This window comes from Bombina bombina, chromosome 7, assembly GCF_027579735.1.
Source record: "Bombina bombina isolate aBomBom1 chromosome 7, aBomBom1.pri, whole genome shotgun sequence".
In the NCBI taxonomy this organism is placed as follows: domain Eukaryota; kingdom Metazoa; phylum Chordata; class Amphibia; order Anura; family Bombinatoridae; genus Bombina; species Bombina bombina.
The window spans coordinates 579,799,061-579,823,949 of record NC_069505.1 but is presented as its reverse complement, the minus strand read 5'-3'; the positions used below and the strand labels follow the sequence as shown (position 1 = coordinate 579,823,949).

Below are 24,889 nucleotides of genomic sequence, written 5' to 3'. Positions count from 1 at the left end.
TATGCCCAGTCATACAGCTACAAGCTGATAAACAGATACACTGACAGTGATAAAGCTACAAGTGCATAGAGATATATAGATATGCCCAGTGATACAGCTACAAGCTAATAAACAGATACACTGACAGTGATACACACAGCTACAGGTGCATAGAGATATATAGATATGCCCAGTCATACAGCTACAAGCTGATAAACAGATACACTGACATTGATACACATAGCTACAGGTGCATAGAGATATATAGATATGCCCAGTGATACAGCTACAAGCTAATAAACAGATACACTGACAGTGATACACACAGCTACAGGTGCATAGAGATATATAGATATGCCCAGTCATACAGCTACAAGCTGATAAACAGATACACTGACAGTGATATACACAGCTACAGGTGCATAAAGATATATAGATATGCCCAGTCATACAGCTACAAGCTGATAAACAGATACACTGACATTGATACACACAGCTACAGGTGCATAGAGATATATAGATATGCCCAGTGATACAGCTACAAGCTAATAAACAGATACACTGACATTGATACACATAGCTACAGGTGCATAGAGATATATAGATATGCCCAGTCATACAGCTACAAGCTGATAAACAGATACACTGACAGTGATAAAGCTACAGGTGCATAGAGATATATAGATATGCCCAGTCATACAGCTACAAGCTGATAAACAGATACACTGACAGTGATACACACAGCTACAGGTGCATAGAGATATATAGATATGCCCAGTCATACAGCTAAAAGTTGATAAACAGATACACTGACAGTGATACACACAGCTACAAGTGCATAGAGATATATAGATATGCCCAGTGATACAGCTACAAGCTGATAAACAGATACACTGACAGTGATACACACAGCTACAGGTGCATAGAGATATATAGATATGCCCAGTCATACAGCTACAAGCTGATAAACAGATACACTGACAGTGATACACATAGCTACAGGTGCATAGAGATATATAGATATGCCCAGTGATACAGCTACAAGCTGATAAACAGATACACTGACAGTGATACACACAGCTACAGGTGCATAGAGATATATAGATATGCCCAGTCATACAGCTACAAGCTGATAAACAGATACACTGACAGTGATACACATAGCTACAGGTGCATAGAGATATATAGTTATGCCCAGTCATACAGCTACAAGCTGATAAACAGATACACTGACAGTGATACACACAGCTACAGGTGCATAGAGATATATAGATATGCCCAGTCATACAGCTACAAGCTGATAAACAGATACACTGACAGTGATACACACAGCTACAGGTGCATAGAGATATATAGATATGCCCAGTCATACAGCTACAAGCTGATAAACAGATACACTGACAGTGATACACACAGCTACAAGTGCATAGAGATATATAGATATGCCCAGTCATACAGCTACAAGCTGATAAACAGATACACTGACAGTGATACACACAGCTACAGGTGCATAGAGATATATAGATATGCCCAGTCATACAGCTACAAGCTGATAAACACATAAACTGACAGTGAGTCACACAGCTACAGGTGCATAGAGATATATAGATATGCCCAGTGATACAGCTACAAGCTGATAAACAGATACACACAGCTACAGGTGCATAGAGATATATAGATATGCCCAGTCATACAGCTACAAGCTGATAAACAGATACACTGACAGTGATACACACAGCTACAGGTGCATAGAGATATATAGATATGCCCAGTCATACAGCTACAAGCTGATAAACAGATACACTGACAGTGATACACACAGCTACAGGTGCATAGAGATATATAGATATGCCCAGTCATACAGCTACAAGCTGATAAACAGATACACTGACAGTGATACACACAGCTACAAGTGCATAGAGATATATAGATATGCCCAGTCATACAGCTACAAGCTGATAAACAGATACACTGACAGTGATACACACAGCTACAGGTGCATAGAGATATATAGATATGCCCAGTCATACAGCTACAAGCTGATAAACACATAAACTGACAGTGAGTCACACAGCTACAGGTGCATAGAGATATATAGATATGCCCAGTGATACAGCTACAAGCTGATAAACAGATACACACAGCTACAGGTGCATAGAGATATATAGATATGCCCAGTCATACAGCTACAAGCTGATAAACAGATACACTGACAGTGATACACACAGCTACAGGTGCATAGAGATATATAGATATGCCCAGTCATACAGCTACAAGCTGATAAACAGATACACTGACAGTGATACACACAGCTACAGGTGCATAGAGATATATAGATATGCCCAGTCATACAGCTACAAGCTGATAAACAGATACACTGACAGTGATACACACAGCTACAGGTGCATAGAGATATATAGATATGCCCAGTCATACAGCTACAAGCTGATAAACAGATACACTGACAGTGATACACACAGCTACAGGTGCATAGAGATATATAGATATGCCCAGTCATACAGCTACAAGCTGATAAACAGATACACTGACAGTGATACACACAGCTACAGGTGCATAGAGATATATAGATATGCCCAGTCATACAGCTACAAGCTGATAAACAGATACACTGACAGGGGTCCCCCCCACTACAGGTGCATAGAGATATATAGATATGCCCAGTCATACAGCTACAAGCTGATAAACAGATACACTGACAGTGATACACACAGCTACAGGTGCATAGAGATATATAGATATGCCCAGTCATACAGCTACAAGCTGATAAACAGATACACTGACAGTGAGTCACACAGCTACAGGTGCATAGAGATATATAGATATTCCCAGTGATACAGCTACAAGCTGATAAACAGATACACTGACAGTGATACACATAGCTACAGGTGCATAGAGATATATAGATATGCCCGGTCATACAGCTACAAGCTGATAAACAGATACACTGACAGTGATACACACAGCTACAGGTGCATAGAGATATATAGATATGCCCAGTCATACAGCTACAAGCTGATAAACAGATACACTGACAGTGATACACACAGCTACAGGTGCATAGAGATATATAGATATGCCCAGGCATACAGCTACAAGCTGATAAACAGATACACTGACAGTGATACACACAGCTACAGGTGCATAGAGATATATAGATATGCCCAGTCATACAGCTACAAGCTGATAAACAGATACACTGACAGTGATACACACAGCTACAGGTGCATAGAGATATATAGATATGCCCAGTCATACAGCTACAAGCTGATAAACAGATACACTGACAGTGAGTCACACAGCTACAGGTGCATAGAGATATATAGATATGCCCAGTCATACAGCTACAAGCTGATAAACAGATACACTGACAGTGATACACACAGCTACAGGTGCATAGAGATATATAGATATGCCCAGTCATACAGCTACAAGCTGATAAACAGATACACTGACAGTGATACACACAGCTACAGGTGCATAGAGATATATAGATATGCCCAGTCATACAGCTACAAGCTGATAAACAGATACACTGACAGTGATACACACAGCTACAAGTGCATAGAGATATATAGATATGCCCAGTCATACAGCTACAAGCTGATAAACAGATACACTGACAGTGATACACACAGCTACAGGTGCATAGAGATATATAGATATGCCCAGTGATACAGCTACAAGCTGATAAACAGATACACTGACAGTGAGTCACACAGCTACAGGTGCATAGAGATATATAGATATGTCCATTGATACAGCTACAAGCTGATAAACAGATACACTGACAGTGATACACACAGCTACAGGTGCATAGATATATATATAGATATGCCCAGTCATAAATCTACAAGCTGATAAACAGATACACTGACAGTGATACACACAGCTACAGGTGCATAGAGATATATAGATATGCCCAGTCATACAGCTACAAGCTGATAAACAGATACACTGACAGGGGTCCCCCCCCACTACAGGTGCATAGAGATATATAGATATGCCCAGTCATACAGCTACAAGCTGATAAACAGATACACTGACAGTGAGTCACACAGCTACAGGTGCATAGAGATATATAGATATGCCCAGTCATACAGCTACAAGCTGATAAACAGATACACTGACAGTGATACACACAGCTACAGGTGCATAGAGATATATAGATATGCCCAGTCATACAGCTACAAGCTGATAAACAGATACACTGACAGTGATACACACAGCTACAGGTGCATAGAGATATATAGATATGCCCAGTCATACAGCTACAAGCTGATAAACAGATACACTGACAGTGAGTCACACAGCTACAGGTGCATAGAGATATATAGATATGCCCAGTCATACAGCTACAAGCTGATAAACAGATACACTGACAGTGATACACACAGCTACAGGTGCATAGAGATATATAGATATGCCCAGTCATACAGCTACAAGCTGATAAACAGATACACTGACAGTGAGTCACACAGCTACAGGTGCATAGAGATATATAGATATGCCCAGTCATACAGCTACAAGCTGATAAACAGATACACTGACAGTGATACACACAGCTACAGGTGCATAGAGATATATAGATATGCCCAGTCATACAGCTACAAGCTGATAAACAGATACACTGACAGTGATACACATAGCTACAAGTGCATAGAGATATATAGATATGCCCAGTCATACAGCTACAAGCTGATAAACAGATACACTGACAGTGATACACACAGCTACAGGTGCATAGAGATATATAGATATGCCCAGTCATACAGCTACAAGCTGATAAACAGATACACTGACAGTGATACACACAGCTACAAGTGCATAGAGATATATAGATATGCCCAGTCATACAGCTACAAGCTGATAAACAGATACACTGACAGTGAGTCACACAGCTACAGGTGCATAGAGATATAAAGATATGCCCAGTCATACAGCTACAAGCTGATAAACAGATACACTGACAGTGATACACACAGCTACAGGTGCATAGAGATATATAGATATGCCCAGTCATACAGCTACAAGCTGATAAACAGATACACTGACAGTGAGTCACACAGCTACAGGTGCATAGAGATATATAGATATGCCCAGTCATACAGCTACAAGCTGATAAACAGATACACTGACAGTGAGTCACACAGCTACAGGTGCATAGAGATATATAGATATGCCCAGTCATACAGCTACAAGCTGATAAACAGATACACTGACAGTGAGTCACACAGCTACAGGTGCCTAGAGATACATAGATATGCCCAGTCATACAGCTACAAGCTGATAAACAGATACACTGACAGTGATACACACATCTACAGGTGCATAGAGATATATAGATATGCCCAGTCATACAGCTACAAGCTGATAAACAGATACACTGACAGTGAGTCACACAGCTACAGGTGCATAGCGATATATAGATATGCCCAGTCATACTGCTACAAGCTGATAAACAGATACACTGACAGTGATACACACAGCTACAAGTGCATAGAGATATATAGATATGCCCAGTGATACAGCTACAAGCTAATAAACAGATACACTGACATTGATACACATAGCTACAGGTGCATAGAGATATATAGATATGCCCAGTCATACAGCTACAAGCTGATAAACAGATACACTGACAGTGATACACACGGCTACAAGTGCATAGAGATACATAGATATGCCCAGTGATACAACTACAAGCTAATAAACAGATACACTGACATTGATACACATAGCTACAGGTGCATAGAGATATATAGATATGCCCAGTCATACAGCTACAAGCTGATAAACAGATACACTGACAGTGATACACACAGCTACAAGTGCATAGAGATATATAGATATGCCCAGTGATACAGCTACAAGCTGATAAACAGATACACTGACAGTGATACACACAGCTACAAGTGCATAGCGATATATAGATATGCCCAGTGATACAGCTACAAGCTAATAAACAGATACACTGACATTGATACACATAGCTACAGGTGCATAGAGATATATAGATATTCCCAGTCATACAGCTACAAGCTGATAAACAGATACACTGACAGTGATACACACAGCTACAGGTGCATAGAGATATATAGATATGCCCAGTCATACAGCTACAAGCTGATAAACAGATACACTGACAGTGATACACACAGCTACAGGTGCATAGAGATATATGGATATGCCCAGTCATACAGCTACAAGCTGATAAACAGATACACTGACAGTGATACACACAGCTACAGGTGCATAGAGATATATAGATATGCCCAGTCATACAGCTACAAGCTGATAAACAGATACACTGACAGTGATACACACAGCTACAGGTGTATAGAGATATATAGATATGCCCAGTCATACAGCTACAAGCTGATAAACAGATACACTGACAGTGATACACACAGCTACAGGTGCATAGAGATATATAGATATGCCCAGTCATACAGCTACAAGCTGATAAACAGATACACTGACAGTGATACACACAGCTACAGGTGCATAGAGATATATAGATATGCACAGTGATACAGCTAGAAGCTGATAAACAGATACACTGACAGTGATACACACAGCTACAAGTGCATAGAGATATATAGATATGCCCAGTGATACAGCTACAAGCTAATAAACAGATACACTGACATTGATACACATAGCTACAGGTGCATAGAGATATATAGATATGCCCAGTCATACAGCTACAAGCTGATAAACAGATACACTGACAGTGATACACACAGCTACAGGTGCATAGAGATATATAGATATGCCCAGTCATACAGCTACAAGCTGATAAACAGATACACTGACAGTGATACACACAGCTACAGGTGCATAGAGATATATAGATATGCACAGTGATACAGCTAGAAGCTGATAAACAGATACACTGACAGTGATACACACAGCTACAGGTGCATAGAGATATATAGATATGCCCAGTCATACAGCTACAAGCTAATAAACAGATACACTGACAGTGATACACACAGCTACAGGTGCATAGAGATATATAGATATGCCCGGTCATACAGCTACAAGCTGATAAACAGATACACTGACAGTGATACACACAGTTACAGGTGCATAGAGATATATAGATATGCCCGGTCATACAGCTACAAGCTGATAAACAGATACACTGACAGTGATACACACAGCTACAGGTGCATAGAGATATATAGATATGCCCAGTGATACAGCTACAAGCTGATAAACAGATACACTGACAGTGATACACACAGCTACAGGTGCATAAAGATATATAGATATGCCCGGTCATACAGCTACAAGCTAATAAACAGATACACTGACAGTGATACACACAGCTACAAGTGCATAGAGATATATAGATATGCCCAGTCATACAGCTACAAGCTAATAAACAGATACACTGACAGTGATACACACAGCTACAGGTGCATAGAGATATATAGATATGCCCGGTCATACAGCTACAAGCTGATAAACAGATACACTGACAGTGATACACACAGCTACAGGTGCATAGAGATATATAGATATGCCCAGTCATAAAGCTACAAACTGATAAACAGATACACTGACAGTGATACACACAGCTACAGGTGCATAGAGATATATAGATATGCCCAGTCATACAGCTACAAGCTGATAAACAGATACACTGACAGTGATACACACAGCTACAGGTGCATAGAGATATATAGATATGCCCAGTGATACAGCTACAAGCTGATAAACAGATACACTGACAGTGATACACACAGCTACAGGTGCATAGAGATATATAGATATGCCCAGTCATACAACTACAAGCTGATAAACAGATACACTGACAGTGAGTCACACAGCTACAGGTGCATAGAGATATATAGATATGCCCAGTCATACAGCTACAAACTGATAAACAGATACACTGACAGTGATACACACAGCTACAGGTGCATAGAGATATATAGATATGCCCAGTCATACAGCTACAAGCTGATAAACAGATACACTGACAGTGAGTCACACAGCTACAGGTGCATAGAGATATATAGATATGCCCAGTCATACAGCTACAAGCTGATAAACAGATACACTGACAGTGATAAAGCTACAGGTGCATAGAGATATATAGATATGCCCAGTCATACAGCTACAAGCTGATAAACAGATACACTGACAGTGATACACACAGCTACAAGTGCATAGAGATATATAGATATGCCCAGTCATACAGCTACAAGCTGATAAACAGATACACTGACAGTGAGTCACACAGCTACAAGTGCATAGAGATATATAGATATGCCCAGTCATACAGCTACAAGCTGATAAACAGATACACTGACAGTGATACACACAGCTACAGGTGCCTAGAGATATATAGATATGCCCAGTCATACAGCTACAAGCTGATAAACAGATACACTGACAGTGATACACACAGCTACAGGTGCATAGAGATATATAGATATGCCCAGTCATACAGCTACAAGCTGATAAACAGATACACTGACAGTGAGTCACACAGCTACAGGTGCATAGAGATATATAGATATGCCCAGTCATACAGCTACAAGCTGATAAACAGATACACTGACAGTGATACACACAGCTACAGGTGCATAGCGATATATAGATATGCCCAGTCATACAGCTACAAGCTGATAAACAGATACACTGACAGTGATACACATAGCTACAAGTGCATAGAGATATATAGATATGCCCAGTCATACAGCTACAAGCTGATAAACAGATACACTGACAGTGATACACACAGCTACAGGTGCATAGAGATATATAGATATGCCCAGTCATACAGCTACAAGCTGATAAACAGATACACTGACAGTGATACACACAGCTACAAGTGCATAGAGATATATAGATATGCCCAGTCATACAGCTACAAGCTGATAAACAGATACACTGACAGTGAGTCACACAGCTACAGGTGCATAGAGATATAAAGATATGCCCAGTCATACAGCTACAAGCTGATAAACAGATACACTGACAGTGATACACACAGCTACAGGTGCATAGAGATATATAGATATGCCCAGTCATACAGCTACAAGCTGATAAACAGATACACTGACAGTGAGTCACACAGCTACAGGTGCATAGAGATATATAGATATGCCCAGTCATACAGCTACAAGCTGATAAACAGATACACTGACAGTGAGTCACACAGCTACAGGTGCATAGAGATATATAGATATGCCCAGTCATACAGCTACAAGCTGATAAACAGATACACTGACAGTGAGTCACACAGCTACAGGTGCCTAGAGATACATAGATATGCCCAGTCATACAGCTACAAGCTGATAAACAGATACACTGACAGTGATACACACATCTACAGGTGCATAGAGATATATAGATATGCCCAGTCATACAGCTACAAGCTGATAAACAGATACACTGACAGTGAGTCACACAGCTACAGGTGCATAGCGATATATAGATATGCCCAGTCATACAGCTACAAGCTGATAAACAGATACACTGACAGTGATACACACAGCTACAAGTGCATAGAGATATATAGATATGCCCAGTGATACAGCTACAAGCTAATAAACAGATACACTGACATTGATACACATAGCTACAGGTGCATAGAGATATATAGATATGCCCAGTCATACAGCTACAAGCTGATAAACAGATACACTGACAGTGATACACACAGCTACAAGTGCATAGAGATATATAGATATGCCCAGTGATACAGCTACAAGCTGATAAACAGATACACTGACAGTGATACACACAGCTACAAGTGCATAGCGATATATAGATATGCCCAGTGATACAGCTACAAGCTAATAAACAGATACACTGACATTGATACACATAGCTACAGGTGCATAGAGATATATAGATATTCCCAGTCATACAGCTACAAGCTGATAAACAGATACACTGACAGTGATACACACAGCTACAGGTGCATAGAGATATATAGATATGCCCAGTCATACAGCTACAAGCTGATAAACAGATACACTGACAGTGATACACACAGCTACAGGTGCATAGAGATATATAGATATGCCCAGTCATACAGCTACAAGCTGATAAACAGATACACTGACAGTGATACACACAGCTACAGGTGCATAGAGATATATAGATATGCCCAGTCATACAGCTACAAGCTGATAAACAGATACACTGACAGTGATACACACAGCTACAGGTGTATAGAGATATATAGATATGCCCAGTCATACAGCTACAAGCTGATAAACAGATACACTGACAGTGATACACACAGCTACAGGTGTATAGAGATATATAGATATGCCCAGTCATACAGCTACAAGCTGATAAACAGATACACTGACAGTGATACACACAGCTACAGGTGCATAGAGATATATAGATATGCACAGTGATACAGCTAGAAGCTGATAAACAGATACACTGACAGTGATACACACAGCTACAAGTGCATAGAGATATATAGATATGCCCAGTGATACAGCTACAAGCTAATAAACAGATACACTGACAGTGATACACATAGCTACAGGTGCATAGAGATATATAGATATGCCCAGTCATACAGCTACAAGCTGATAAACAGATACACTGACAGTGATACACACAGCTACAGGTGCATAGAGATATATAGATATGCCCAGTCATACAGCTACAAGCTGATAAACAGATACACTGACAGTGATACACACAGCTACAGGTGCATAGAGATATATAGATATGCACAGTGATACAGCTAGAAGCTGATAAACAGATACACTGACAGTGATACACACAGCTACAGGTGCATAGAGATATATAGATATGCCCAGTCATACAGCTACAAGCTAATAAACAGATACACTGACAGTGATACACACAGCTACAGGTGCATAGAGATATATAGATATGCCCCGGTCATACAGCTACAAGCTGATAAACAGATACACTGACAGTGATACACACAGTTACAGGTGCATAGAGATATATAGATATGCCCGGTCATACAGCTACAAGCTGATAAACAGATACACTGACAGTGATACACACAGCTACAGGTGCATAGAGATATATAGATATGCCCAGTGATACAGCTACAAGCTGATAAACAGATACACTGACAGTGATACACACAGCTACAGGTGCATAAAGATATATAGATATGCCCAGTCATACAGCTACAAGCTGATAAACAGATACACTGACAGTGATACACACAGCTACAAGTGCATAGAGATATATAGATATGCCCAGTCATACAGCTACAAGCTAATAAACAGATACACTGACAGTGATACACACAGCTACAGGTGCATAGAGATATATAGATATGCCCAGTCATACAGCTACAAGCTGATAAACAGATACACTGACAGTGATACACACAGCTACAGGTGCATAGAGATATATAGATATGCCCAGTCATACAGCTACAAGCTGATAAACAGATACACTGACAGTGATACACACAGCTACAGGTGCATAGAGATATATAGATATGCCCAGTCATACAGCTACAAGCTGATAAACAGATACACTGACAGTGATACACACAGCTACAGGTGCATAGAGATATATAGATATGCCCAGTGATACAGCTACAAGCTGATAAACAGATACACTGACAGTGATACACACAGCTACAGGTGCATAGAGATATATAGATATGCCCAGTCATACAGCTACAAGCTGATAAACAGATACACTGACAGTGATACACACAGCTACAGGTGCATAGAGATATATAGATATGCCCAGTCATACAGCTACAAGCTGATAAACAGATACACTGACAGTGATACACACAGCTACAGGTGCATAGAGATATATAGATATGCCCAGTCATACAGCTACAAGCTGATAAACAGATACACTGACAGTGAGTCACACAGCTACAGGTGCATAGAGATATATAGATATGCCCAGTCATACAGCTACAAGCTGATAAACAGATACACTGACAGTGATACACACAGCTACAGGTGCATAGAGATATATAGATATGCCCAGTCATACAGCTACAAGCTGATAAACAGATACACTGACAGTGATACACACAGCTACAGGTGCATAGAGATATATAGATATGCCCAGTCATACAGCTACAAGCTGATAAACAGATACACTGACAGTGAGTCACACAGCTACAGGTGCATAGAGATATATAGATATGCCCAGTCATACAGCTACAAGCTGATAAACAGATACACTGACAGTGATACACACAGCTACAGGTGCCTAGAGATATATAGATATGCCCAGTCATACAGCTACAAGCTGATAAACAGATACACTGACAGTGATACACACAGCTACAGGTGCATAGAGATATATAGATATGCCCAGTCATACAGCTACAAGCTGATAAACAGATACACTGACAGTGAGTCACACAGCTACAGGTGCATAGAGATATATAGATATGCCCAGTCATACAGCTACAAGCTGATAAACAGATACACTGACAGTGATACACACAGCTACAGGTGCATAGAGATATATAGATATGCCCAGTCATACAGCTACAAGCTGATAAACAGATACACTGACAGTGATACACATAGCTACAAGTGCATAGAGATATATAGATATGCCCAGTCATACAGCTACAAGCTGATAAACAGATACACTGACAGTGATACACACAGCTACAGGTGCATAGAGATATATAGATATGCCCAGTCATACAGCTACAAGCTGATAAACAGATACACTGACAGTGATACACACAGCTACAAGTGCATAGAGATATATAGATATGCCCAGTCATACAGCTACAAGCTGATAAACAGATACACTGACAGTGAGTCACACAGCTACAGGTGCATAGAGATATAAAGATATGCCCAGTCATACAGCTACAAGCTGATAAACAGATACACTGACAGTGATACACACAGCTACAGGTGCATAGAGATATATAGATATGCCCAGTCATACAGCTACAAGCTGATAAACAGATACACTGACAGTGAGTCACACAGCTACAGGTGCATAGAGATATATAGATATGCCCAGTCATACAGCTACAAGCTGATAAACAGATACACTGACAGTGAGTCACACAGCTACAGGTGCATAGAGATATATAGATATGCCCAGTCATACAGCTACAAGCTGATAAACAGATACACTGACAGTGAGTCACACAGCTACAGGTGCCTAGAGATACATAGATATGCCCAGTCATACAGCTACAAGCTGATAAACAGATACACTGACAGTGATACACACATCTACAGGTGCATAGAGATATATAGATATGCCCAGTCATACAGCTACAAGCTGATAAACAGATACACTGACAGTGAGTCACACAGCTACAGGTGCATAGCGATATATAGATATGCCCAGTCATACAGCTACAAGCTGATAAACAGATACACTGACAGTGATACACACAGCTACAAGTGCATAGAGATATATAGATATGCCCAGTGATACAGCTACAAGCTAATAAACAGATACACTGACATTGATACACATAGCTACAGGTGCATAGAGATATATAGATATGCCCAGTCATACAGCTACAAGCTGATAAACAGATACACTGACAGTGATACACACGGCTACAAGTGCATAGAGATACATAGATATGCCCAGTGATACAACTACAAGCTAATAAACAGATACACTGACATTGATACACATAGCTACAGGTGCATAGAGATATATAGATATGCCCAGTCATACAGCTACAAGCTGAAAAACAGATACACTGACAGTGATACACACAGCTACAAGTGCATAGAGATATATAGATATGCCCAGTGATACAGCTACAAGCTGATAAACAGATACACTGACAGTGATACACACAGCTACAAGTGCATAGCGATATATAGATATGCCCAGTGATACAGCTACAAGCTAATAAACAGATACACTGACATTGATACACATAGCTACAGGTGCATAGAGATATATAGATATTCCCAGTCATACAGCTACAAGCTGATAAACAGATACACTGACAGTGATACACACAGCTACAGGTGCATAGAGATATATAGATATGCCCAGTCATACAGCTACAAGCTGATAAACAGATACACTGACAGTGATACACACAGCTACAAGTGCATAGAGATATATAGATATGCCCAGTCATACAGCTACAAGCTGATAAACAGATACACTGACAGTGATACACACAGCTACAGGTGCATAGAGATATATAGATATGCCCAGTGATACAGCTACAAGCTGATAAACAGATACACTGACATTGATACACATAGCTACAGGTGCATAGAGATATATAGATATGCCCAGTGATACAGCTACAAGCTGATAAACAGATACACTGACAGTGATACACACAGCTACAGGTGCATAGAGATATATAGATATGCCCAGTCATACAGCTACAAGCTGATAAACAGATACACTGACAGTGAGTCACACAGCTACAGGTGCATAGAGATATGAAGATATGCCCAGTCATACAGCTACAAGCTGATAAACAGATACACTGACAGTGATACACACAGCTACAGGTGCATAGAGATATATAGATATGCCCAGTCATACAGCTACAAGCTGATAAACAGATACACTGACAGTGATACACACAGCTACAGGTGCATAGAGATATATAGATATGCACAGTGATACAGCTAGAAGCTGATAAACAGATACACTGACAGTGATACACACAGCTACAAGTGCATAGAGATATATAGATATGCCCAGTGATACAGCTACAAGCTAATAAACAGATACACTGACATTGATACACATAGCTACAGGTGCATAGAGATATATAGATATGCCCAGTCATACAGCTACAAGCTGATAAACAGATACACTGACAGTGATACACACAGCTACAGGTGCATAGAGATATATAGATATGCCCAGTCATACAGCTACAAGCTGATAAACAGATACACTGACAGTGATACACACAGCTACAGGTGCATAGAGATATATAGATATGCACAGTGATACAGCTAGAAGCTGATAAACAGATACACTGACAGTGATACACACAGCTACAGGTGCATAGAGATATATAGATATGCCCAGTCATACAGCTACAAGCTAATAAACAGATACACTGACAGTGATACACACAGCTACAGGTGCATAGAGATATATAGATATGCCCGGTCATACAGCTACAAGCTGATAAACAGATACACTGACAGTGATACACACAGTTACAGGTGCATAGAGATATATAGATATGCCCGGTCATACAGCTACAAGCTGATAAACAGATACACTGACAGTGATACACACAGCTACAGGTGCATAGAGATATATAGATATGCCCAGTGATACAGCTACAAGCTGATAAACAGATACACTGACAGTGATACACACAGCTACAGGTGCATAAAGATATATAGATATGCCCGGTCATACAGCTACAAGCTAATAAACAGATACACTGACAGTGATACACACAGCTACAAGTGCATAGAGATATATAGATATGCCCAGTCATAAAGCTGATAAACAGATACACTGACAGTGATACACACAGCTACAGGTGCATAGAGATATATAGATATGCCCAGTCATAAAGCTACAAGCTGATAAACAGATACACTGAGAGTGATACACACAGCTACAAGTGTATAGAGATATATAGATATGCCCAGTCATAAAGCTACAAGCTGATAAACAGATACACTGACAGTGATACACACAGCTACAGGTGCATAGAGATATATAGATATGCCCAGTGATACAGCTACAAGCTGATAAACAGATACACTGACAGTGATACACACAGCTACAGGTGCATAGAGATATATAGATATGCCCAGTCATACAGCTACAAGCTGATAAACAGATACACTGACAGTGATACACACAGCTACAGGTGCATAGAGATATATAGATATGCACAGTGATACAGCTAGAAGCTGATAAACAGATACACTGACATTGATACACACAGTTACAGGTGCATAGAGATATATAGATATGCCCAGTGATACAGCTACAAGCTGATAAACAGATACACTGACAGTGATACACACAGCTACAGGTGCATAGAGATATATAGATATGCCCAGTCATACAGCTAAAAGTTGATAAACAGATACACTGACAGTGATACACACAGCTACAGGTGCATAAAGATATATAGATATGCCCAGTCATACAGCTACAAGCTGATAAACAGATACACTGACATTGATACACACAGCTACAGGTGCATAGAGATATATAGATATGCCCAGTCATACAGCTACAAGCTGATAAACAGATACACTGACATTGATACACATAGCTACAGGTGTATAGAGATATATAGATATGCCCAGTCATACAGCTACAAGCTGATAAACAGATACACTGACAGTGATACACACAGCTACAAGTGCATAGAGATATATAGATATGCCCAGTCATACAGCTACAGGTGCATAGAGATATATAGATATGCCCAGTCATACAGCTACAAGCTGATAAACAGATACACTGACAGTGATACACACAGCTACAGGTGCATAGAGATATATAGATATGCCCAGTCATACAGCTACAAGCTGATAAACAGATACACTGACAGTGATAAAGCTACAGGTGCATAGAGATATATAGATATGCCCAGTCATACAGCTACAAGCTGATAAACAGATACACTGACAGTGATACACACAGCTACAGGTGTATAGAGATATATAGATATGCCCGGTCATACAGCTACAAGCTAATAAACAGATACACTGACAGTGATACACACAGCTACAGGTGTATAGAGATATATAGATATGCCCAGTCATAAAGCTGATAAACAGATACATTTACAGTGAGACAACTGATCACAACGAAAGATAACCTTGTAAAAAAATATAATGTAAAGTTACCGAGGCATGCTTCAATCACTGATAATACACTTACTCTATATCGTGAGAGGCAACATTATAGAAATTAGCATATGAGCCTACCTAGGTTTAGCTTTCAACAAAGAATACCAACAGAACAAAGCAAATTTGATGATAAAACTAAATTGGAAAGTTGTTTAAAATGAAATGCCATATCTGAATCATGAAAGTTTATTTTCACTAGACTGTCCCTTTAATCTTTTTTTATGCAAGAAAAAAGCCGGCCCATTTCTGGAGCACTTTATGGTGGCCGTTTTAGAAGAATGTTATCCATTTGCAAGAGGATTATATCCTACCATGTAGTGCTCCAGATGCCATCTAGATATCTCTTCAACAAAAAATACCATGGGAACGAAGCAGATCTGATAATAGAAGTAAATTGGAAACTTTTTTTAAAATGGTGCGCTCTGTCTGAATCACAAAATAATTTTTTGGGGCCTCATATGCCTTTAAGTCTGCTGCAGTTTTCCTGACCTGTCTACATTCTACAGCAGTGAGCAAACTCATTTGCCTAGGTCAGTAATTGGACATCATCAAGTGACATAAGATAAATATACTCAGCAGGAATTATTTAGAGGTTTATTCTCGGGCTACTGCTGAATTGGAAAACCCAGCACATTGTGCTATAAAATATTTTTTATGTAACTCACCCTGATAGGTATCTCTCGCTTTTATGCGTACATATTCGCCCCTGTTTGTCCGTTTTCGCCTCTGCCAGGCAGCAATACGCTGCAGGAATATGATTGCACGGGCAGGAGCTGTCAATCTCCCCGATCAGACGAGACCGGGGAGATTGAAATTCCCAACCTAAGAGTAGGGGAAGAGTCTAGAAAGCAGCGGTCTGATGACCACTGCTTGATAAACACTGACTGTAGGTTCTCTTGTGTCTGATGACCGCTGCTTGATAAATACTGACTGTAGGTTCTCATGTGTCTGACCGCTGCTTGATAAACACTGACTGTAGGTTCTCTTGTGTCTGATGACCGCTGCTTGATAAATACTGACTGTAGGTTCTCTTGTGTCTGATGACCGCTGCTTGATAAATACTGACTGTAGGTTCTCATGTGTCTGACCGCTGCTTGATAAATACTGACTGTAGGTTCTCTTGTGTCTGATGACCGCTGCTTGATAAATACTGACTGTAGGTTCTCATGTGTCTGACCGCTGCTTGATAAATACTGACTGTAGGTTCTCTTGTGTCTGATGACCGCTGCTTGATAAATACTGACTGTAGGTTCTCCTGTGTCTGATGACCGCTGCTTGATAAATACTGACTGTAGGTTCTCTTGTGTCTGATGACCGCTGCTTGATAAATACTGACTGTAGGTTCTCTTGTATCTGATGACCGCTGCTTGATAAATACTGACTGTATGTTCTCCTGTGTCTGATTACCGCTGCTTGATAAATACTGACTGTAGGTTCTCTTGTGTCTTATGACCGCTGCTTGATATATACTGACTGTAGGTTCTCCTGTGTCTGATGACCGCTGCTTGATAAATACTGACTGTATGTTCTCCTGTGTCTGATGACCGCTGCTTGATAAATACTGACTGTATGTTCTCCTGTGTCTGATTACCGCTGCTTGATAAATACTGACTGTAGGTTATCTTGTGTCTGATGACCGCTGCTTGATAAATACTGACTGTAGGTTCTCATGTGTCTGATGACCGCTGCTTGATAAATACTGACTGTAGGTTCTCTTGTGTCTGATGACCGCTGCTTGATAACTACTGACTGCAGGTTCTCCTGTGTCTGATGACCGCTGCTTGATAAATACTGACTGTAGGTTCTCTTGTGTCTGATGACCGCTGCTTGATAAATACTGACTGTAGGTTCTCATGTGTCTGATGACCGCTGCTTGATAAATACTGACTGCAGGTTCTCTTGTGTCTGATGACCGCTGCTTGATAAATACTGACTGTAGGTTCTCTTGTGTCTGATGACCGCTGCTTGATAAATACTGACTGTAGGTTCTCTTGTGTCTGATGACCGCTGCTTGATAAATACTGACTGTAGGTTCTCTTGTGTCTGATGACCGCTGCTTGATAAATACTGACTGTAGGTTCTCTTTTGTCTGATGACTGCTGCTTGATAAATACTGACTGTAGGTTCTCCTGTGTCTGATAACCGCTGCTTGATATATACTGACTGTAGGTTCTCTTGTGTCTGATGACCGCTGCTTGATAAATACTGACTGTAGGTTCTCCTGTGTCTGATAACCGCTGCTTGATAAATACTGACTGCAGGTTCTCTTGTGTCTGATGACCGCTGCTTGATAAATACTGACTGTAGGTTCTCTTGTGTCTGATGACCGCTGCTTGATAAATACTGACTGTAGGTTCTCATGTGTCTGATGACCGCTGCTTGATAAATACTGACTGTAGGTTCTCTTGTGTCTGATGACCGCTGCTTGATAAATACTGACTGTAGGTTCTCTTTTGTCTGATGACTGCTGCTTGATAAATACTGACTGTAGGTTCTCCTGTGTCTGATAACCGCTGCTTGATAAATACTGACTGTAGGTTCTTTTGTGTCTGATGACCGCTGCTTGATAAATACTGACTGTAGGTTCTCCTGTGTCTGATGACCGCTGCTTGATAAATACTGACTGCAGGTTCTCTTGTGTCTGATGACCGCTGCTTGATAAATACTGACTGTAGGTTCTCTTGTGTCTGATGACCGCTGCTTGATAAATACTGACTGTAGGTTCACATGTGTCTGATGACCGCTGCTTGATAAATACTGACTGTAGGTTCTCTTGTGTCTGATGACCGCTGCTTGATAAATACTGACTGTATGTTCTCCTGTGTCTGATGACCGCTGCTTGATAAATACTGACTGTAGGTTCTCTTGTGTCTGATGACCGCTGCTTGATAAATACTGACTGCAGGTTCTCTTGTGTCTGATGACCGCTGCTTGATAAATACTGACTGTAGGTTCTCCTGTGTCTGATGACCGCTGCTTGATAAATACTGACTGCAGGTTCTCATGTGTCTGATGACCGCTGCTTGATAAATACTGACTGTATGTTCTCCTGTGTCTGATGACCGCTGCTTGATAAATACTGACTGTAGGTTCTCTTGTGTCTGATGACCGCTGCTTGATAAATACTGACTGTAGGTTCTCTTGTGTCTGATGACCGCTGCTTGATAAATACTGACTGTAGGTTCTCTTGTGTCTAATGACCGCTGCTTGATAAATACTGACTGTAGGTTCTCTTTTGTCTGATGACTGCTGCTTGATAAATACTGACTGTAGGTTCTCCTGTGTCTGATAACCGCTGCTTGATAAATACTGACTGTAGGTTCTCTTGTGTCTGATGACCGCTGCTTGATAAATACTGACTGTAGGTTCTCCTGTGTCTGATAACCGCTGCTTGATAAATACTGACTGCAGGTTCTCTTGTGTCTGATGACCGCTGCTTGATAAATACTGACTGTAGGTTCTCTTGTGTCTGATGACCGCTGCTTGATAAATACTTGCTGTAGGTTCTCATGTGTCTGATGACCGCTGCTTGATAAATACTGACTGTAGGTTCTCTTGTGTCTGATGACCGCTGCTTGATAAATACTGACTGTAGGTTCTCCTGTGTCTGATAACCGCTGCTTGATAAATACTGACTGCAGGTTCTCTTGTGTCTGATGACCGCTGCTTGATAAATACTGATTGTAGGTTCTCTTGTGTCTGATGACCGCTGCTTGATAAATACTGACCGTAGGTTCACATGTGTCTGATGACCGCTGCTTGATAAATACTGACTGTAGGTTCTCTTGTGTCTGATGACCGCTGCTTGATAAATACTGACTGTATGTTCTCCTGTGTCTGATGACCGCTGCTTGATAAATACTGACTGTAGGTTCTCTTGTGTCTGATGACCGCTGCTTGATAAATACTGACTGCAGGTTCTCTTGTGTCTGATGACCGCTGCTTGATAAATACTGACTGTAGGTTCTCCTGTGTCTGATGACCGCTGCTTGATAAATACTGACTGCAGGTTCTCATGTGTCTGATGACCGCTGCTTGATAAATACTGACTGTATGTTCTCCTGTGTCTGATGACCGCTGCTTGATAAATACTGACTGTAGGTTCTCTTGTGTCTGATGACCGCTGCTTGATAAATACAGACTGCAGGTTCTCTTGTGTCTGATGACCGCTGCTTGATAAATACTGACTGTAGGTTCTCTTGTGTCTGATGACCGCTGCTTGATAAATACTGACTGTAGGTTCTCTTGTGTCTGATGACCGCTGCTTGATAAATACTGACTGTAGGTTCTCTTGTGTCTGATGACCGCTGCTTGATAAATACTGACTGCAGGTTCTCTTGTGTCTGATGACCGCTGCTTGATAAATACTGACTGTAGGTTCTCTTGTGTCTGATGACCGCTGCTTGATAAATACTGACTGCAGGTTCTCTTGTATCTGATGACCGCTGCTTGATAAATACTGACTGTAGGTTCTCCTGTGTCTGATGACCGCTGCTTGATAAATACTGACTGCAGGTTCTCATGTGTCTGATGACCGCTGCTTGATAAATACTGACTGTAGGTTCTCTTGTGTCTGATGACCGCTGCTTGATAAATACTGACTGCAGGTTCTCATGTGTCTGATGACCGCTGCTTGATAAATACTGACTGCAGGTTCTCACTTGTCTGATGACCGCTGCTTGATAAATACTGACTGTAGGTTCTCTTGTGTCTGATGACCGGTGCTTGATAAATACTGACTGTATGTTCTCTTGTGTCTGATAACCGCTGCTTGATAAATACTGACTGTAGGTTCTCTTGTGTCTGATGACCGGTGCTTGATAAATACTGACTGTAGGTTCTCCTGTGTCTGATGACCGGTGCTTGATAAATACTGACTGTAGGTTCTCTTGTGTCTGATGACCGGTGCTTGATAAATACTTGCTGTAGGTTCTCATGTGTCTGATGACCGCTGCTTGATAAATACTGACTGTAGGTTCTCTTGTGTCTGATGACCGCTGCTTGATAAATACTGACTGCAGGTTCTCTTGTGTCTGATGACCGCTGCTTGATAAATACTGACTGTAGGTTCTCTTGTGTCTGATGACCGCTGCTTGATAAATACTGACTGCAGGTTCTCTTGTGTCTGATGACCGCTGCTTGATAAATACTGACTGTAGGTTCTCTTGTGTCTGATGACCGCTGCTTGATAAATACTGACTGCAGGTTCTCTTGATACATCGAGCCCATAGTAGCTACTTCTCTTCCCACTAGTCATTCCTCTCTGCTTCTCTAAACACCCCTTTTTCTTTCTTCCCTGGACCTTTGCTGGGTCTCCTTTTTCTGCCCCTCAGACATTTTCCCTTTCACTTGGTCGTCCTCTGAATCTGGCTCCCGCCTTATGTTTTATCTCACTTGCCTCAGTCTTTTCTTTTTATATCTTTCCATCTTTCTCTACATTTTGTAACGCTAGGGTATGAAGTGTCAGTCCAAACCTGCACCCAAGTGCTGAGATTGGATGTTAGATTTAAAGAGACAGTCTAGTCAAAATTAAACGTTCGTGATTCAGATAGAGAGGCCCATTTATCAAGCGCCGTATGGAGCTTGATGCCCCGTGTTTCTGGTGAGTCTTCAGACTCGCCAGAAACACAAGTTATGGAGCAGCGGTCTAAAGACCGTTGCTCCATAACCCTGTCTGCCTGCTCTGATGAGGCGAACAGGAATCACAACAATACAACCCGATCGAGTACGATCGGGTTGATTGACACCTCCCTGCTGGTGGCCCATTGGCCGCTAGTCTGCAGGGGGCTCTTGTGAGCTGCTGGTGCAATGCTGAATACCGAGAGCGTATTGCTCTCCGCATTCAGCGATGTCTGTCGGACCTGATCCGCACTGTCGGATCAGGTCCGACAGACATATGATAATTCGGCCTCAATGCATGTAATTTTATACAACTTTCCAATTTATTTCTGTTATCAAATGTGCTTTATTCTCTTGGTATTCTTTGCTGAGGAGTAAACCTAGAAGTAGCAATGCACTGTTGGGATTTAGCTGAAAAAATCTGGTGAGCCAATGAAAAGAGGCATATGTGTAGCCACCAATCAACAGCTAGCCTCCTGAGTTTACCTAAGTATGCTTTGCAACAAAGGATACCAAGAGAATTAAGCTAATTTGATAATAGAAGTACATTGAAAAATTGTTTAAAATTGTATGTTCTATCTAAATCATGAACATTTAGTTTTATTTTATTGTTTCTTTAAAGGAACAGAAATTCTTGGTTGCCTTTGGACATAACCCAGCCTTGATGTAGTAGATAAATACTGCAGTAATTGGATTACCTTAGATGAAGTAACTGGAGTTGATATCAGGGTCACCTGGCAGGATGGGTATAGTAGAATGAACTGGTCATACACCGCAATAAAGCAGGAGTAGAATTAAAAAACAGGAACAATCCACATTAGGGGCAAAATGCAGTGGACAATATCAGGCAGGCGTCCAGAAGGTAAAATGGAAGTTGAATTTACAAGCCAAGCTCGGTAAAAGGAAACAAAAATAAGTAATTAGAGCAGAATGACCTAGACGATATACAGAAAAATAAAAAACTGAAACACATCTTCATCACTGTTGGCTCAAGTATTGTAAATCATTTGGGGAAAAAACAAAGTTGCATTAAGATTGACACAATAGTTGAGACACATAGATTTTTAGAAGGGTGAAGTGGCATGGTGTAAAAATGATAAAACAAACGTGGTGGTGGGCCAAGAAAAGACAGTGAGAGAATAAAGCACAGGTGTGATTTTTTGCCATTTCCTAAGCTCCCAACTGACCCATAAAATGGTCTTGGTATGGGAAATCTGTCCCTCCTGCAAGTCTAAAGCCCTTAGAAATGTCTTGGTTTTAAAAAGTGAGTCATGCCCCCATGCTGCCTCAACCCTGCACACTTGGCTCCTCCCCTCATTTAACCAGTCTCCACCCATAGGCTACCCTGACTCCAGCCTCTATTCCCAGGTACTAGTTGGTAAGTATTTGGAGCTGTGCATTTCCTCGCTCCTCCATGCCTCTTTTCTTCCTTCCTTCTATCTATCTCACCTTCCCTTTCTAACCCTCCTCCCTTATATCTCTATTCACCCATATTCATTCTGACCCTTACTTCTCAAATTCTTTTTGCGTCTTATCCCTCCCCTGTAAAGTTATAGTGTACTATGCTGTAAAAAAGTCAATAAACTTATAATTGAATTGCCTATAAATTGTTGCCCACATGTTAAAAAATATTATCTCTATCTTTCTATCTATCTGTATATGTATCTCTTCATCTATCTATCTAATCTATCTATTTCTTCCTATATCTGTCTCGCTATCTATCTATCATCTGTTCCTATATCTATCTATTTATCTCTCTATCTATATATCCCTATACATAGTATCTACCATCTATCTATCTATCTATCTATCTATCTATATCTTCCTATATCTCTCTGGCTATCTATCTCTTTCTATAACTACCTATCTCTTCCTATACCTAGTATCTATCTATCTCTTCCTATATGTATCTATCTCTTCCTATACCTAGTATCTATCTATCTATCTCTTCCTATATGTATCTATTTATCTCTTCCTATACCTAGTATCTATCTATCTCTTCCTATATGTATCTATCTCTTCCTATACCTAGTATCTATCTATCTATCTATCTATCTATCAATCTCTTCCTATATCTATCTATTTATCTCTTCCTATACCTAGTATCTATCTATCTCTTCCTATATGTATCTATCTCTTCCTATACCTAGTATCTATCTATCTATCTATCTATCTATCTATCTATCTATCTCTTCCTATATGTATCTATTTATCTCTTCCTATACCTAGTATCTATCTATCTATCTATCTATCTATATCTTACTATAGCTATATATTTAACTCTTCCTATACCAAGTATCTATCTATCTCTTCCTATATCTATTTAGTTATCTCTTCCTATACCTAGTATATATCTATCTCTTCCTATAACTATCTATTTATCACTTCTTATACCTAGTATCTATCTATCTCTTCCTATATCTATTTAGTTATCTCTTCCTATACCTAGTATCTATCTC

The 24,889-nt window shown here is 40.4% G+C and overlaps 1 protein-coding gene across 1 annotated transcript in view; it reads right to left on the bottom strand.

Moving 5' to 3' along the window:
• Positions 1-24,889, bottom strand: part of LOC128636594 (neural proliferation differentiation and control protein 1-like) — a 50,513-nt gene that overhangs the window by 24,119 nt on the left and 1,505 nt on the right. The window contains exon 2 of the mRNA XM_053689587.1: positions 23,129-23,322. The gene's annotated coding sequence lies outside the window, so the exon portion shown is untranslated. The remainder of the gene's footprint in view (positions 1-23,128; positions 23,323-24,889) is intronic.